General features: G+C 42.1%; 1 protein-coding gene across 13 annotated transcripts in view; it reads right to left on the minus strand.

Moving 5' to 3' along the window:
* The window catches only part of ITSN1 (intersectin 1), a 114,312-nt gene that overhangs the window by 13,652 nt on the left and 81,061 nt on the right, over positions 1–19,599 (minus strand). The window lies entirely within an intron of this gene.

The raw sequence follows: 19,599 nt of genomic DNA on the forward strand, positions 1-19,599 counted from the left end.
AACAGCAGCCTCGTCATGGGAGGGTTGTTATTCAGAGGCAGTGCTGAGCCTGTGAGGTCTCCTACACAGCAAGCTACAGAGGGACAAAAACAGGCCCCATTGACATTGATCCTTTAACCTGAGCCCTTTATGGACACTTCCCCATTACAGCTTTCAGATTATCAGCCTGTTGTACAATCTAGATCCCACAAGACATCTAATACCAGAAGGTTTGTACGTACTCTCCCATGTCATTTTTCCCCATTCTTTCTGATCACCTCCAGTTGTAGACCACATATATTATGGGTACAACTCTCTGATAAACCAGATGCCCTGGCTAGCATGCTTACCGATGGGGGTTACATGTACTCTCCCAACAACTTTGGAGTTTACACATGCTCTCATTACAATGTTCCTACCTTTGCTTTATTACATGTCCTTACATTTAACTTTCCTCCTAGTTTATTTGAACTAGTCAGTGACATTATCCATATGTATGATCTACATGCCAGGCTTTGCTGCTAATATTGTCACTTGTTTTTATTTGCTATATTAGCGACTCTATGGTGTTTAAGTTTATACTGTCTTTTCTCTCTGTTTTGACAATGTAATATTCTCCCATGCAGTTTGTGACAAGAGGGAGAGGACCCCACCCATATCCCCACCACCCTTAAAGTAACTCAGGACCCAGGCATGATGGGATGTTTAGTTCATCAACAGCTGGAGGGCTGCTTATTGTACACCCCTGATTTATACTGTACTCTCAGCCTTGGCTTTGGCCACTATAATACACCTGCCTGTACATTGAGAGAACTATAATAACTACAATGGCAGTATTGGATCTTTCACTATTACTGGTCATCAACAGGGGGGATCCTTAAGCTATTGAGGGTTTTAAGTATCCAAAATGTTTTTCGTCTATTGATGTAGCTGAATATACAGCCTGGAGGGGAGAATGAAATATTATTAATTTCGGAAATTGGGTGGCAGTTTGTGGGTTTTGCACTCTTCTGGGGTTGCTTTTTCTCCCTGATGGAAATCCTGTGCTTTTAACAACTACTACATCAAGTGTGTGGATAATAGGAGCTTCATCCACAGCAGTATTACCTCAGGATACCAATCCCTAAAACCCAGCACCGTATAGGGACTTGGGTATAAAGAAAAAAAAGGAGATTTATGTTCTTACCTGTTAGATTCTTTGATTCCATAAGGGAACGAGACATAGACTGGGTTATAGCTTGGAGACATCAAGCCTAAGCACCAAACAGTTTTGGTTCCTGCAAAGAGATCTTCTCTCCTCTATTCCCCGCCTAACCCAAGGCAAGAAGCGAGACGAAGGATAGGGAAGACCCGGTCCAAACACACATGTCCCCTCTGGATTGGAGAAAATTATTTAAGGTAATAACACAAATGTTTTCTTCTTCATCCCATAGAAGACAAAGGGATAAGATGGGACATCCCAAAGCTAGCTCCTCAAGCGAGATGAGGTGGCTGAGTTGTACAGAGAATCTTTCACACCAAGAGCTGCCTCTAAAGAAGCAAAGTTGAGAAGTGAATAGAACTTAAAGTATGTGTAGAGGACCACGTGGCAGCTTAACAAAGCAGCTCCACAGATGCATCGCACCTATCTGCCCAAAAGAAAAGAACGGTCATACAGGGGTGGCAGGAAGGTCCACCGCAGAGTGGCAAATAGTCAAATAAAGCAACCTGGCGCAAGTCTGTTTAGTAGCTGGTCAGCATTACCGGTGAAAGTGTGACTGCTTAAACATAATCTGTCATATGGAATTCTCGCATCTTGTCCACAGAACCTCAGGGCACTCAATCTTCAAAGAGGCTTCTTCCAGCGAAGAGTCTGGTACCTGAAAAGAAGGGACCATGATATCTTGGTTAATATGAAATCTAGGCCATAGCTTCAGAAGGAAACCCAAAAGATGTCCGAATTACAGCCCAGTCCAAGTGAAAGAACAAACTGGGACCGGGACTCTCCGGGACAAGACATTCTTCCATGTAAGCAAATTAATGTCCACAGTGTTCAAGGGCATAAAAGACTGCATGTGAAGAGCATGTCCTCATATTGGACAACACCACAATATGCTTCTGAAAGAGAACAGAAAGGGACATAATCTGAACCTATCAAGGAAGGGAGTCAGAGGCCCAAACCGAGAGCTGCTTGCAGAAAACCTAGGACAAGCGATAGCCAAAACACTCTAGGGTGAAGTCCCCAGCTGAACAACATACTGTATCAAAGTCCCCCAAACCTAATGATAAATCCTGGCAGAAGCTTGCAGGCCTTAAAAATAGAACAAATTACCATCTTTCAAAAAACCCTTTGCTCATGAACCGCTCTCAGTACAGAGGTCTCAAGAGCCACCCCATCAAGAAGAGGTGGCCAAACCTGGATGGAAGCCCAGACGCAGACAGATCATCCGGCCATAGAGGAAGATGACATAGACCGCTGATGAGAGGCCATGAAAATATACATACGAAGTACACTGTGGTCTGGATCCATCAGGATCACTGTGACTGCAATCATTGAGATTGGAGGGAAGGTGTATAGGAGCAGGCAATTGCTCTCATGGTGTCTAAATGCACACTGGCTGAATGACCCTGGAGAGGCTGTGCTATGCAAAGAGCTCTTCGGAGAAGTTCACTGGCCCTGGAACTTCAGACGAAAACGGTAGGTGGCCCTGCTGCCTTGTGAACCTGTAGAAGCATTGGTGACTGACTCAGATGGGAATATGTAGTATGCATGGATATCTAAGGATGCCATGTAAAGACATGCAGAACTTGAGAATCCACAAGTACTTTTTCAGCAATTTTGCTTGAAGATGGGTCTGAACGAGCCATCCGGCTTCTGAACCAGGAAGAGGTTAGCATAGAAACCCATGCCTATTGGAGATGAGGGAACTGGGCTGATGATCCTGAAGACCAGAATGGAGCGAATGGACTCCTTCAAAGCTCTTGTTTATCCAGGATCAGCTGGAAAACCAGAAGCAGCTCTGGTTGGAGGATGCTTCTAAAAGGTTAGGAGGAAGCCATGGCAAACTAAGGGGCAGATGTATTAAGCCTGGTGAAGAGATAAAGTATCACCCTTTATCTCTTCGCCCGGCTTAATACATTTGCCCCATATATTGTGATCCAGGCATCAGAAAAAAAGCAGAAGCCGGCCTCCTACACTGGAGGCCACCCCTTCATACGGTGGGCTTGTCAAATGGCTTGGGGATGAGTTGTCTAATGTACCAGAGATGCTTACCCCAGGACTTGAAGCTCTAAAAGGAGGAACCCTGAAATTGAGAAAAAAAAGACTAATCCCTGGCATTTCCCTTCTCAAGAAATAAGCGAAACCTAGACATTCACAACCTGGGAGGTGCCACAGAAGAAAGGGATGACTCTCTAGACCAGGGGTGGCCAAACCAGTCCTCGAGATCTACCAACGGTCCACATTTTCCAGGTTACCTAGCTGGTGCACAGCTGTAGTCATTACTAACTGTCACATTTTAAAACATGCTGCATTTGTTCCTACTATAGATCCACAGGTTGCCTAGAAAACATGCATCGTTGGTAGATCTTGAGGACAGGTTTGGCAACCCCTGGTTTAGACACTACCAGCAGTGGCTGAAGGAACCTCACGCAGTGCAAGTGGGAAACACTACACAAAAGCCTGTAATAGGGATTCCTAAACCATCACGGTCCGGACCTGAGGAGAAAGGTTCTATAGGTAAATAACGCAGGAGCACCTATCTTCCCCCTGGGGGTAGATGTATGAAGCAGTGATAAGGGAGGAGAAGCGATAGAGTGCCTTGTACTTAATCACCAGCCAATCAGCTCCTGACTTAAGTTACAGGCTGGGTTTAAAAAGGGACAGTCAGGAGCGGATTGGCCGGTGATTAAGTACCAGGCACTTTATCACTTCTCCTCCCTTATCACTGCTTCATACATCTACCCCTGGGTGGTTTATTATTGGAAGACATTATTAAGCAATCAAAAAAATGTCCCCACACACAAAAGGTATAAAACAGTGGTGTGTACCTTACGAGACATGCAATGAATGGTAAAGCGCCACAAAAGGAGAAATAAGTGGGGCTATACAAGGTTTTATACAATGGTGAATACCAAAAATGGTGTTTCACGTAGTGTGACCATTAACAGCATCAATTAGTCAGATAATAATATATATATATAAATAATATTAAATATAGTAAACTATCAGATACAAAACGGTAAATGACAGCACTATACATGTACACAGTACATTCAATGCACAGAAAACTAAAGAGCAAATAGTGATCAACAAATCAGCCCCAGAAGAGAGGAGGGAGCAATATGTATTACCTGACCACAGAGAGTGAGGTATACAGGGAGACAGGTGCCCAAGCTACTCTCTCTCTGCTGAGGCAGGCAAGCTTGTAAAATGGCTGCCCAGACATAATCTGTCGGCGGGAAAAGAGAGGATATCACCTTGTGGCGAGCTGTCTGCAGAGAGGGAGCGAAGGGGTGGATGGAGTGACTAATAGGAATAGCCTGTCTGACCCATCTGACATGGACCTCAGGGCGAATGGTCACCACACAGTGAGTGATCTGTTGCTACACTGCCCTGGTGGTCTAGTGTGTGGTGCAGAGAAGACTAGAGCCCCCCACCACCAATGTTCTCTCACACTTGCAGTGAAAGCCACAACTATGCAGCTCCTAGCAAACAGGGAGCCACCTTACAAATCCCTTTGTGCATCCAGCTGTAGCTCCAGGAGACATCCCTTGTGTGCGGCCGTAGTCACTGACCTAGTCGCCAGTGCTGTGGCCACTGGCGCTGGGACACATATTACCGGTGGTGAGGGTGTTCTATAGGACTATACCAGAACATCCAAATTTGCTGGCTTATCATCTCATTCCAAACCCATAAAAGACATCGGTCACCCCCACCCCTAAAAATTTTTTGCAAATTAAGAATGCCCTTAAAATAGAAGTTTTAATAGTTTATTTTGATATATTAACAAAATGCAAATTGAATGAACAGAATATATCTAAATCAAATCAACTTTGTTGTGACCATGATTTGCCATTAAAACATTCCAGATTCTTCTAGGTATACTTACACAAAGTAGGAAGAGGGGGTCCCAACCTCATAAATAAAATATAAAAAGGAACATATACAGTATGTTAGCAGTAATTAATGCATAGTGCATCTGCAAAACCATGTCCATGAGGTTATAGAATTATAGCCAGATGTAAGATTTACCAATCATTCCACGTAAGTAATATTATATAGCTTCCTTTCTGGACCTACAAGCTATTACTGGTGCCTGTCCTTGTGTTTCCCTCCTACATCCCTATAGATTGTAAGCTTGCAGCAGGGCCTTCTTACCTCCAAGTCTGTCTGTTGTTACCCAGTTTGTTTTATCTCGGTTTACAACTGTAAAGCGCAACGGAATCTGCTGCACTATATAGGACACTGTAAATAAATAAATAATAGGTGATAATGATCCCCATTTCATGTCACAGGCCATAAACCATGGCAAGACCAAGCACAGCAAGATAATACTGCATCAGCATGGTCTCTCCGAAGAAGCAAAAGAAGAAAGTGGAAGAAACAAAAATGTGTGTGGAGAGAGGAAAAGATAAATGCTGATGAAAATGTTAATACATCAAAATAAAAATAAGATTATAGTGAAAATAAAAAATGACAAAATGAAGAAACATAAAATGAAAATTAAAAGTTGTGGCACCTTTGGAGAAAAAGATTAGGAATGTTTGCGGCTCCTTTTAGCGTATTTGAGTAAGTCCGTGGGGTGTACTGTACTGTCTCTACCTATTAGGGAACGGGCACTTCGGGGGCAGCCAGTGGAATGTTCCTTGGCCTTTGCACTCCCCTGCTGCCTTGTCCTTCCATATGCAGCACGGGCTGCCACTGGCAGATGACTTCACTCGGCTTCAAGAGGGGTCTGGTTTGGGGAGGTGCAGGACTTTCACGGGTCTTCCAGCAGCGGTATCGATGTGTTTCGTGCACTGGGCACTTTTTCAAGAATGGCGTGGTTTTCTTTTTTTTTTTTTTTATAAGTAGTAAGTGTTCCTGTGTTTTTTTTTTTGGTGGGAACCTCATATGGTATTAAAAAGACCATTCTTTTTTTTTTTTTGCTTCTTTTGGTGCAACAATAAAAAATTATTAAAGAATAAGAGAATTATAAATAACATTAAACAAAAATAAAAATCTAAATAAAAATAAGAGGAAATAAATGAAATGCTAATGAAATGAAAGAGGATTGGTAGAAATAACAAGATGAGAACATAAGTGTCAGGAAAGAAATGTGTTAAAGTAAAAATATTCATAAAATGTTTAGAAAATCAAAATATCTCAAAGCAGTGAATTCAAAATCAATATTGAGGCCTTTCAGCTGTAGGGTTTGGAGCGTGAAGATCCATTTAGACTTTTTCTGCTCCCCTCCAATTTTTTTTTATAAACTTATAAAATTTCTATGAACTTCATGCCCAATGGGTTCTATCCATATGCTTCTGAGAAATTATTTGAAAGGCTATTTGTTGCCAGACCGCATTGAATGTTCCAATAAACAGGTCTTGATTTTTATGTTTGTTTTCTACAAAGGCATTGTATATAGCTACTTCTGTCTCACAGGAGATGTGACTGAGGAGGTCATTCTTTTTGTTATGGGATGAGAAAGAATTGATCACTTTTGTTAAGGGATTTTCTTTAATTCTTGAAGGCTTCACAACTCAGACACAGATCAAATTTTGGTTTGATGGTTGGATGAAACTTTAAACCAATTCTGATTGCAGATATTTTGCTCTTCTATAGAAGATTTTGTTTATTTGTCTTCAACCAATTGTAAGATTTGCCAAATTTTTTGAAGTATGTTTGCAATGAGCTTATATTTGCTTTTAAACTGCGTGATAAACGTGGCATTCATTTTATTGACTTTTTTTGTGCTTTACTTGATTGTTTCTTGTCTGCAATAGTTATGATGGTGGCAAGTTGTTTTTCTAGGATATGTTTTTTGTATCCTTTTGTGTTAAGTTTGAGTGAGCCATTTACTTCGTTCCAGTAAGTAAGTAAGGTAGTTCCAGAAATGTTTGTTTGTGCAGCTACAGTGTATTCTCCTGTACTGGCCCTGGGGTACATTCAAAATCCAAAAAAACTAAAATGTAAATATGTATGAAGTTTGAAGTAATAATTTTTTATAAAATATAAAATGTGATCCATGTTAACAATTATGTAAAGGAATAAAAAGAAAAAAATAGAAATCTGAGGGATATGATTATTTAACAAGGGAAAAAGAAGAGCCAGGAAAGGGGGGGGGGGGGGGGGGGGGTGGTTAGAGGAGTTTTTAAGGATTATTGTCATGTACAGTTGTGCTCATAAATTTACATACCCTAGCAGAATTTGTGATTTTCTGGCCATTTGTCAAAGAATATGAATGACAACTCACACACTTTTCTTTCACTCATGGTTAGTGGTTGGGTGAATCCATTTATTGTCAAACAACTGTGTTTACTCTTTTTAAATCATAATGACAACAGAAACTACCCAAATTACCCTGAGCAAAAGTTTACATTCCCTGGAGCCTCATAACATGAACACAAGTTGACACAAACATGTTTGTAATCAGTGTGTGTGTATCATTGGGGTCATTGTTCCCCATCCATCGCAATTTGGCAGATAGACTTATGCGACATGTGGTCTCTGTGACTATTTTGATGTTTGGATAATGATGGGATTTCTAGTGGAAGAAGGAAATATTTGGGGTCATTCCGGATGATATAACCAGCAAATGTGCATGAATAAGCCTGCAGTATAGCACCCTCTTCAGCATCTATCTGATGAACCGGGGTATATTTTGCTGAGTCTAGAGAGAACAGAATACAATCTATAAAAGTAGTTTGTAAGTGTTCTTATATTTTGGCACAGGTAGAACAAGAGGCAGCATTGTCCCAAACCTCTGTCCAATCTTCTTCAGTTAGTGAATTGTTCAGATCGGTTTCCCAAGCCTTCTCAGAAGAGGTACACTGGGAAGTGGGACTATCAGTGAGCAGTGTAGAAAAAAGGGAGATCAGTCCTCTAGTGGAAGATAGTCTAATGTGGGGTACACACCAGGACTATTGGCCCAAAATGAGCCTATTTAGATACAATCTCGACCGATTGTATGTAAATTGGCCATGTTTTGCGCGGCCCCACGGGTCGTTCGGTCTTCTCTGAGATCCTACCTGCAGTAGGTAGGATCTGAGAAACGACCATTGTAGTGGGTGCGGGTCGCGATCGGATCGTGGTCACATCAGGTGCCTTTTCTGTGCGGGTCGGCAGCTCAGTCAGCAGGTCGTACCTTCCTGTGACGACCCGCTCCCGAGCAGCATCGTGCTGGTGTGTACCCAGCATAAGGCACAATGCTTCAAAAGTAGATAGGGGCCTGCTGGTAACAATATGTTTCACCGTAGAGTGTAGGAAATGGAAAAAGTTCATAGTGGGAATAAGTCTTTCAGCTTGGATCGGAGAGAATTGAGGAAAGCTCTCATCCTTGGAAATACAGGAGGAATGATGTTTTGTGCATGCCGGAGGAAAAGCAGAATTATGTAGGGTATGTATGATAGGTGATTGGCTGGGGGCTAGGCTATATTTTTCAGTTGCATAGTCCCACACTGATAAAGACTGAGATACAATCGGGTAGGAAGCTACACCTTTAAGCCGTGTGGACCTGGATGATCTGGAAAACACGCACTGTTCCATAGGACTGGTGTTTGCGAAACACAGCAAAGTTGATATATTGTGTGTAAGGTTTGATCATCAATGTTAAGGAAAATGCTAAATAGCGTCAATCTATCTTACAGTGTCTAAATTAAGAGCAACAAAAATATTGTCATTTTATTTAGCAAGCGATTAATTATAAAGAAATAGTTTTTTTTTTTTTTTTCAATAACACTCTCATCATTAGACTGTTAACCCAGAGAGAACTAGAACGCTCTCTAACATCACGGTTATGCCACGTGCGCACTGTTCGATGTGGTCTATTTTTCTACACGACTTATATAAACAAAAGTGAATAGAAATTGAATGGAAATCGAAGGTATTCGATCCGGATGTGCGGCACTGAAATCGAATAGAAACAGACTGTGCAGGCAAGACTATATACGACAGATCTGTACTACATAGACCACGGGTCAGGGAACTTTTTTACCTTTTACCCCAAAATATACTTCGATACACCAACGTTACCCCCTGATATAGGAAGGAAATCATATAATTGTAATACACACTGTACCCCCAGGAATTCATGATATATCCTGCTAGTACGGTACACAGCCTGGCAGCCGTTGATGATGATTACCATGTATGGCTGAGTGTGGTACAAAATTTGTATACATGGTAATCATCATCAATGGCTGACAGGCTGTGTGTGGTATAGCCATTGATAATGTGATGTCCAGGTAACTATTAGTGTTCAGTATTACAAGATGATATAGTGACAGTCTGTGCAATGTTTTCCCCTAGACTAGAGATGGGTAATCAGACAGGAGCCTATAACAGGCAAAGAAACAGACTGCGTGCTGCCGAGATGGCGCAGCAACTAGTAGAGACTACTGCAGAAGTAGGCGGACTTGGAGGCGGGGCACCACGCAGGGAAGCGTGTTATACACAATGGCCTGATGCACTGCACTGCGTCAGGTCCTTGTACACTACAGTACTGTAACACACACAGCCAGGCATGCATATAGAATCTATATATAGATTCTATACTGTATGCAATGAAATTAAATTCCTGGTGGGTATTGTACAATCGCATGCCCGAGACACAGCCGGGCATGCATATAGATTCATATGCATGCCCAGCTGTGTGTCTGCAGTGCGACCACCTATTACCCCCATTTGGGGTAATTTACCCCATTCCCTGATCATTGATATAGTCTAAATCAAATGAATTTCCCTTGCCAAGATCGATTAGCCAGGCAATCGCACAGTGTGTACACCCCCTTTTGGCTAATACATTTCTACTAGGACCACGTAAGACCACTGGAGATTAACACCACAACACTGAAGCTCAAACGCTGATTTATCCAAAACTATAAAACAAGCAGAAATGTAAAGCAAAACACACACATTGAGGTTTAACTTTTATAAGAATGATTTAATTATCTATACATGTAGTTGATTGTAAAGGCTGTTACAGTTGTTAAAGCTGTAGTTTTTTTTATATATATTTATATATATTTTACATTCATATCGATGAAAATACTGGTGTGTGGGTGGAATCGGGGGAGCTTCAGTTACGCCGAATACATGGTTGGCCCCACGTACATGGCGGCGGGCAATCTGTAACATATTTAGCAGGTATAGAACAGGAGGGGGGAGCAAATACAGTAACCAAAGGAAAAATGTTACATCCATCAGTACAAACCTTCCGGCTATATTCCATTTTAACCTTTTTTTTTTTGTCCTCTACAGAAGGCGTTAAAAAAGCAGACGCTAGTGTTCATAAAATAATTAATGAGGTGTACGGCACAATATAAACAGGTTAAGCTTCTAAAAACAATGACAATTTCCACAGTCTAGTTAAAATAATAATACAAAATATGTAAACAATCGCAATTAAGTTTATGTTAAAATATCGAATACATTCTTTGTCCTGATCGTCCATGAATAGTGAATGAGCTCCCTTCACGGATTGGGAGGGGTTGTGGAGGTGACACCCCTTACCCACAAACAACTTAACTTTGTAAATTGGAATAAGAGGGGATACACTAAAATGTATATTACACTGGACAACTTATACCTTGTAAATAATACAAATAATAATAATAATAATCATAAAAAAAGGTATATATATAACAGTACAAAAAACAGATGCATGTAAATCGACTAAATGTGCAAAATAGAACGGCATTTTAACACCTTTAGTGTCGGAAACACATCCACGGCAAGTGTTAGGCTGAGAAACCATTGCTTGTGACAAACGTTCATATCGTTTTTAACGGTATACAAAAAAAAAAAAAAAAACTGTCTAGATACAAACTAACCGTATGTGAACTTTAATATGACTGGGTAAATTTAACCAACAGCTAATCCCCTTACAAACACCTTCATTGCAAGATATAAAAAAAAAAAAAAAAAATTTTTAAATTTAAAACAAAAACATACAAATAAAAACTGAACACATGAAATAACAAAAAAAATAAGAAATAAAAACATTTCATATTTATGGACACAATATTAAAAAAGTACATGCAGCATTCCTTTGATAGTGGGTCTTTTTGCAAAAAAAATTATTATAAAAAAAAACCTATAATAAAAAATAGCTCAGTCTGGTTTTATTGTGACTCTTTCCTGTTCCAATGAGTAAGGTGTTCTAGAATGCCAAATTATTAAAAAAATTAAATAAAAAAAAAGCACGTTTTATGAAAATGTGATATTTTTTTTTTCTTTTGAAGTAAATGGAGAAAGCCGCAAAAGGACCCACTATCCTCTGTACTCAGTGTCAATTTTGCTTCCGGATCTGCGGATACAACGTAAAGGTCACATGCATCTAAATGGTAAATGAGGTAAAATTTCTGTGCAGCGGGTCTTCTAGTCAGAAGGCAAGATGATGATCATGCTGGAAGTCACATGATCAAGGCTGCATCATCTCCCATCATCCCTCTGGGCAGTGATATTGGGGATAGTGGGTCTCTTTGAGGACTTTCAAGCCTGAGTAGGGGGATGGACAACATATGATTCCTAGAAAAAGGAGGAAAACAACACATAAGCAAAACCAAAAAAGGAAAAAATAAAAACAAAATCTAAAAAACAAAATAAACCACTGTTCACTACAATAAATGACTCAGCATGGTGCAAAATAAACTAAATAAAACAAAAAAAAAAAAGTAGCATGCTACACACACAGGGAATGATGTGGCATATATAGGTGATTTATAGGACTACTGAAGAATACTAATTAGATTAAAAAAAAAAAAAAAAAAAAAAACTTTTTCTTTTTACAGTATCTAGGAATGCTTAATTTTAACCAAGGCAATAGTTGTTATTCCAGGATTAAATAAGAGGATTCACGCAAAATACCCCACGTACTATTCTAGACTCTCTCAAAGCATGGGATGCTACAGTAATACACTCAATACTTTACCCTCACATAAAATTTCTTCAGTTTCTCTCTCCAGGCTAATTCAGGATTTGAATGTTTCTTCTTGGTTGTCCTGTGGTATTACCGCCAATTCTGGCCTAGATGACGGAACTACCTAATGGGCCCCATACATCAGCAATCACAATTTATGGATTTCCAGATACAGGGATTTTTTGGCCAGATAAATGGATTTTACAATCTATCTGACTTTGCCCACACATTACAGATTTATTTCAGTGATCGGCAGATTTTTCCATCTAAAGATTGCATCTTCATATCTGGAAATTGCCCCATCGATTGCTGTTCATAATGTAAATAGATGAAGACAAATTGGGAATGTCCACACATATAAAAAAGATCTGCAGATAATACCAGATTATTAAACATGTTTAAAAACCTGATTAAGCAATCGATTGGCGATTTTGATTGGGATTGCCAAAAGGGAGAGCCCACACATCTAAAATTAATTGTGGCAATCATCTCCATATCTGAAAATAGTCACAATTAATTGCAGATGTATGGGGCCCTTTACTTCCATTTCTACACTACAAAAGGCAATTACATCTTCTATGATATATTAATGATATATTTGCATATAACCGCATTATACACTGGATTAACAGCTCAATTAGATCCTCGGGCCACTGATATTACCTCCTCCCAATATACTATCAAAACTTCCCACTGGTAAGGGCAGAGGCGCCATTAGATTTTGGTATAGTATATATCGGACTGATATGCCACAAGACAAATCTCCTGCTCAGCTTCTATGGAAAACAGATTTAAATTGCATGTTTACATAGCGACAATGGGAATCGATTTTCCTTACCGCATATAGGCCCCCGATTCAGATTTGCCACCAAATCCCCTCAGTACCATGTGAGTAAATGTGTTCGCTAACACATCTCCTTGCATGATGTCAGTTGCCGGCATCGGCCCGCCTGCGTTCCCATAGGAACCCACAGCGGTTTAATGGGTGCATCCATAAAATGGAGCAGAAAATGCTGACCGTTACCCGCTTCCACCCCCCCAGCCCTCCCTCCCCGCAATGAACGACCCGGCGAGTATGTAATTTCCCGATGCACTCTGTTGCTGGGGTCTGCAAATATGTGCTTGCGCAGGCCCTGTTCCGAATGGTGCCAAATCACCCCCATAGTATGTCCAAATGCAATAACCATAAAGAAATGCATTTAAAACCCCTGCATAGATTATACTTCGCACTGGCCAAATGACATAACTTTGGGTCCAGTCAACCAAAATTCTGCTGAAGGAATTTCCTCAGAGATTGGAGACCTGTTCCACATATTTTGGAAGTGCCCCAAATGAAGTCAACTCTGAAGGGATGTTTTTGCTTCAATTCTAAAAAGGTGCCAATACAGTAGTTTGATTTCACCCGATCCCAACGGAACAAGACGAGAAATCGGCCCAAATCGGACGTGTTTGTCCTCTTCCTCAGGTCCGATGCGCACCTCTTGCCCTTCCGACCTCCGACTTGACCCCCCTCCCAATGGTGGGGAACGGGTCACATGCAACACATTGCATGTGAAAGGAAGGTCCTGGGTGGCTGGGATGGCCATACACTGCTGCGATACAACACAGTACTGTATGGCCACCTTAAGGTTCTCCATATTGCTCTCCCAGAGTCTCCTTTAATAGCCCTTTTTTTCCTAAAGACATCAGACATGCTGACTGTTCTATACTAGGCCATCGTTTAATAACTATAGGTCAAACTAGAAAAACCCCACCCCTACATCTCTCCTCAAAATTATTCGTAAAATTCACCATGCTTTTGAGATGGAAACTCAGGGTTTACCATATAATTATTGCAAAAGCGCCTTTAGTTAAGTGGTAACCTCAGGAGATGGTGCCATTACTTTTCTTGAAACAGTTTGCCGATTGCTGTTTGAGGTCAAGTTACTATTAGTCTATTCTCACTGGTGTTATCGTAATTTTTTATGTTGTCTCCTTTGTTTTAAACATGTGGACATAGCTTGTGTATGTTTATACTATAATTCTGTGATTGCGCCGGTTGACTCCTTGTTCCCCTTTTTTTCTCTGTACCCCACCTCCTTTCCGTAACCAATGGAACACAAATTAAAAAAAAAAAAACTATTGGAGGAGAAAAAAATAAAAGGGGGCTTCACCTACTTTCCTCAATCCTTTGGAGGGACACTGGAACCATGGGGAATAGAGGTATGTGAAGGAGATTGTTCCATTTGAAAAAATCCCACTGAAGAAGTCAGAACTCTTCCCCTTTTGTGTGAATAGAAAGTTCTACAGTGTCTATGTAGACAATAAATTAGTCGACATTGACCTCCAGGCATGGTGCCTCCCTCCACTACCCTCTGGCCACTTTACCATTCCCAATCAGAGTCCACGTGTAAATTACAGTATGACAAAGTTAAAAAAAAATAGAATAAAAACAAAATTAAAAACTCATGTCAACTTTTCACGGTCAAACTTTTGTCAATGTCTACCTAGACACCATAGACCTATAAAACTGATACAAACAAAGACAACCTAAGTCAAACAAAGGACATGGATTCTGTTGGGACTTCAAGAAAAGGACTTCGCGTTCATCCACTGAAGGACTCTAGGAACCATATGAACAATCCCAAAGCTGCCCATATGGAAGGGGACAGACTGCAGTGATTGGGAGCCAAAACTTGCATCCAAATCTTAAATGCAAAAACACAGAGTTTGTAGATGTTTATTTAAGTATGGACAGAAGCTCCACCGCTCAAGAAGCATTGATGGACCTGGTGAAATGTGTTTGCAATATCCTATTCTCTAAATGTTTAAATGGAGAATGCTATAAAGCCGTATATACCGGGTTAGGATCTCATGCACCCCAGTGAAATCTCTGAAAGACAGAAGACCTAAAACCTTGACAGATCAGAAGTAAAATATATATTGTGTATCTCCTATGTTCACAAGATATACTCTAGATATTACATGCTCAATGGAAATTCTTAACGGAAGCAGAATTTCTTGAACAATTGTTTGCTTTATCAAATCATGGTTTCAGCAGCCATGCCGGTAAAGGAATCCAAAACAAATCCTGATGAAGGAACGGTTCTTAGCTGAAATGATCCCGTTTTAGTGGCAGACGCCATGATGGACTTTTGGTACTCTTTACCTAGAAGGGCGCCCATCGCATGTACTAAAAAATCGCATCCGACGCGATGACCGCGATTTCCCATAGGGAACAATGTTAAATGTCCCAATTGACCCGATTTTCCATAGGGAACAATGTTAAATGTCCCAATTGACCCGATTTTCCATAGGGAACAATGTTAAATGGCCCACAGAGGCCAAATAGGCACCCTGAAGTGTGAAATGGCCCCCCCAATTGTTAACGCCACCCCACGATCAACGTCAACCCAAAGCGTGGCGAGCCCGTGAGGGGCGGCGGTACGCGTCCTACGACCTTTTCATACCCCCACTATCCACGTCGGCGTGGAGTTGAGAATAGAAAGTGTGGCGAGCGCCGCGAGCCACCGAGCCCGAAGCGTGGCGAGCGGACGCGGACACCTTCACAGCTGTCCGCTGCGCTCGCCACGCTTCGGGCTCGGTGGCTCGCTGCGCTCGCCACACTTTCTATTCTCAACTCCACGCCGAAGTGGATAGTGGGGGTATGAAGAGGTCATAGGACGCGTACCGCTGCGCTCGCCACGCTTCGGGTTGACGTTGATCGTGGGGTGGTGTTAACAATTGGGGGGGCCATTTCACACTTCAGGGTGCCTATTTGGACTCTGTGGGCCATTTAACATTGTTCCCTATGGAAAATCGGGTCAATTGGGACATTTAACATTGTTCCCTATGGGAAATCGCGGTCATCGCGTCGGTCGCATCGCATGCGATTTTTTTGTCACATGCGATGCGACCGACGCAATTTTTTTTTCCTTACGTTGCCCACGACCAAAATCGTGGGCGCCCTTCTAGGTAAAGAGTACCGGACTTTTTTTTGCATATTTTTTTTTTTATTCTATAAGGCGTGCCCAAATGAAAAGGAGACACTTGCTGTAGCGGCGTTGTATCTAATCGCAGTGGGTTAGTGTGTTTGCCGATAGATGGCGTGGCAGTCTATCCAGTTGTCCATGTGTAGTGAACGGCTTCATCTTAGTTTCTTCATTCCTGGAAAGTTCCTTTGTGCCGGACGCATGATGGTTTCCTCCAGATGAGTGCAAAGAGCTGTTTCCTATTTCTTCACGCAGAAGGCGAACACGCTTTAGAAATGTATCGTAGGATGAAGGCAGAGTGTTCACTGATGCGCACTGGGAATGCTCCCACCATGCCGTATATCACAGAACTCACGTACCCCAATCTTGAATCTGTAAACCTGAAGCTATGTGTTTAGGTGTCTCCAACTAGAATGGGAGAGAAGGTTCTCTCCTTGTTTAAGGATTAAGGAAGAGATCAACCAGAATACCATCGTTTTCGTCTGTCCTGGGACTGGAAGGACCACCCCCAAAGGAGACTAAAGCTTGAATGGCCACCAACAGAGCACGTGATTTGGTTTAGTACCAGCCATTCTACTTCTAAATTTGGTACTTTACCTTTCTCCAAGGCTTAGTAAATAGACGCCATTGTCCGTAATACAGAGCTTGCCCAAGTCTAGACCTTCAAAACGCGGTTCTGACCATTTACCAATCACTTTCTTACATCAGACTCAAGTCAAATCGGTCCTGATGGTCTTCCCTACCCGAGTAATTACTTATAACGGAAGCATAAAAAAGAGGAGTTTGCTCAGCAAGTGATTTGGCGAACATATTTATTCCAGTAGGATACACAGCTCCAGACAGTCCACGCCGTTATGTGGGGTGACATTTTGACCCCAGCCCTAACTGTGTCGAGTTTGTAAATTATTCCAGAGCTTGGGTGGGTTTCCTCTGGGTACTTCACACAATCCCAAAAAATACTGGTATGCTAATTGGCTACAGACAAAATTAGTCCTAATGTGAGTTTACATGTGGTAGGTAATATAGACTGTAAGCTCCACTGGGGCAGGGACTGATGTGAATATTGCCAAATAATCTCTAAAGTATTGCTGAACATGTGCGCACTATTTAAATTAATGGTAAGAAATAAAACAACATATAACACTGTGCTAGGCCGCACAATAAGCAGATGTCCAAACCCCTGCACACACCTCTGTACCCCCATGGTTCCAGTGTGCCCACAGAACGCAGGAGAACTGTAACTTAAGCAACTATTACTAGGAGACTACATTACAGAACACACACACACCTAGGGTGGCCAATCCCGGGATCGGCGGGATCCCGGGATTTGGCCTCAAAAAGTCCGGGATTTCAATCCTGGGATTGGAGTATCTAATCCCGGGATTTTGGGATTAGACTGCGCCTGCGCAGTCTAATGCCGGGCAGCATCTGAGCACTCGCTCAGACGCTGCCCGGCTCCCGAATCCTGACCCCTGCGTGCGGCCTGCGTAGCAGGACAGTAGAGGTCACGCTGCGCGGCCTTCTCCTGTGCCCACCCCCTTCCAGTCTCCTCCGCACGCCCACCTGCCTCCTTTCCGGCCTGCCCTGCCTCTTCGTTCTCCGGCCTGCCTGCTAAGAAGGAGGTGCACGAGCCTGGAGGCACCGTGCACCTCCGAACCCACTCCCGGCCGGCCGCCCGCTAATGTAAGTAAATGTGTGGCTCGTCCGGTGTGGGGGTGGGTATGCTGTGCTGCATATGTGTGGAGCAGAACTGTATTAGGGATGCCAATCCCGGGATTGAAAAAATGCCCCGGGATTGGCATCCCTACACATGCCCTATCTTTTTGCTTTTAAAGGGAAAGTATCAACAGTTTATACAATAGTAAAGTATCGACCAATAGAACAATCCATCATGTACACAGACAGGCACTTGGTAAGATGGAACCTATATTAAAGAGCTAGCCAAATGAGTCAGGTACTCCAATTTACAGATCCCAAATGAATTGATCGGAGTTCTCTAATTATGTGAGGCCAAGGAACAGCTGCCTCCTGTGGCTGGGGGACAGATTCATTAGAACTTTTCCATAAACCCCTCAACTTATAAAACGGATCTTGTTCCCAGCTAGCCCACCTTCCCCCTGTCTGTAAAGCTGATTGAAGTGCTCAAGGGGAAAATTACTATTACTGCTTTCACATCGCAAAACCTGCTTAGATCCAGTATTTGAAACGTTTCTTAAAACAGGTCAGAGCAAGATAAACCCCTTTCACTTCGCATGTTGTAAACGGTATATTACCTTTCATATTGAACCGGTTTCACCCATAGAAAACCGTTGTGGTTGTGGGCAGTGACATCATGCAGGGATCCAGCCTATTAACTCCTGTGGCTTCAGTGGCGTAAGTTCTCCCAAGCCGGCCGGAAGCAAGAAATGCATATGTAATGAGCAAGTCCCGCTCATTACATATGCACGGGGCAGGGACCCACTCATTCAATATGCAATGCACTGGGTCCCTGCTCATTAGATCTGCACAGAACAGGGATCCGCTCATTAAATATGCACTGCACTGGGTCCCCCATTCATTAAATATGCACGGAGCGGGATTCCGTTCATTACATATGCAGGGGGCGGGCACCCACTCATTCAATATGCAATGCACTGGGTTCCTGCTCATTAGATCTGCACGGAACAGGGATCCGCTCATTAAATATGCACTGCACTGGGTCCCCATTCATTAAATATGCACGGAGCGGGATTCCGCTCATTACATATGCAGGGGCTCGGGGGACCCACTTTTTAACCGTTTTGAAATACCGGTTTTCTGGAACCGGTAAATTGACTCGGGAGCTTTCACACTGCAGCTAGAACCGTTTCAAAACATTTTAAAAACGGCAATATATGGATGGGAGCCCTATTACACATGTAATGTTGCTATGGGCAACCAATCAGAATCTACTTCTCATTTATTTAGCACTTTCCAGAAGATAATAAATCGTATCTGATTGGTTGCCCATAGAACTCCCATCTTAGGAAACTTCCACCCAAGTATTGATATTTATTTTTCCGAACCCTCGATAAGTAAATTTTCTAAGATGCCAATAAGTAGTATAAATCAGTAACCGCTCATCACAAGCCTCCTGCTGGCTATCAGGCGCCACTGCAACAAAAAGTCTCAAAATACTTCTGCATTCTACTAATCACTAACAGGGATACTCGCCCTTTAATATGCTTAGGATATTCTTGTTAATCACATATTGAAGAAAAAGATGTAAGCAACAGTAATAACCTATGGTGCATACATCTGCCACATTTCCTACAGTAGTCCTATTAAATCAGCGAATGGTCACATGATGTAGGGTGAATAGCTGGTGATTGGATGGCTGCACTGCAGTAATTTTGCTGCCGTTACAGCGGTACAGAGTCCCTTTAATTGGTCATGTGAAAGGTCTTCAAAGAGACGCGTTTTACTGCCGCAGCGGGTAAAGCTTAGATCTCTGCAAAGAGCCGCAGAATCACAGCAATGCTGCATGTCATCACAGTGCAGGTTACATCGTACACGCCCTCCCCCATTAC

This window comes from Crinia signifera, chromosome 2 (assembly GCF_055691185.1).
Source record: "Crinia signifera chromosome 2, ASM5569118v1, whole genome shotgun sequence".
Classification (NCBI taxonomy): Eukaryota; Metazoa; Chordata; class Amphibia; order Anura; family Myobatrachidae; genus Crinia; species Crinia signifera.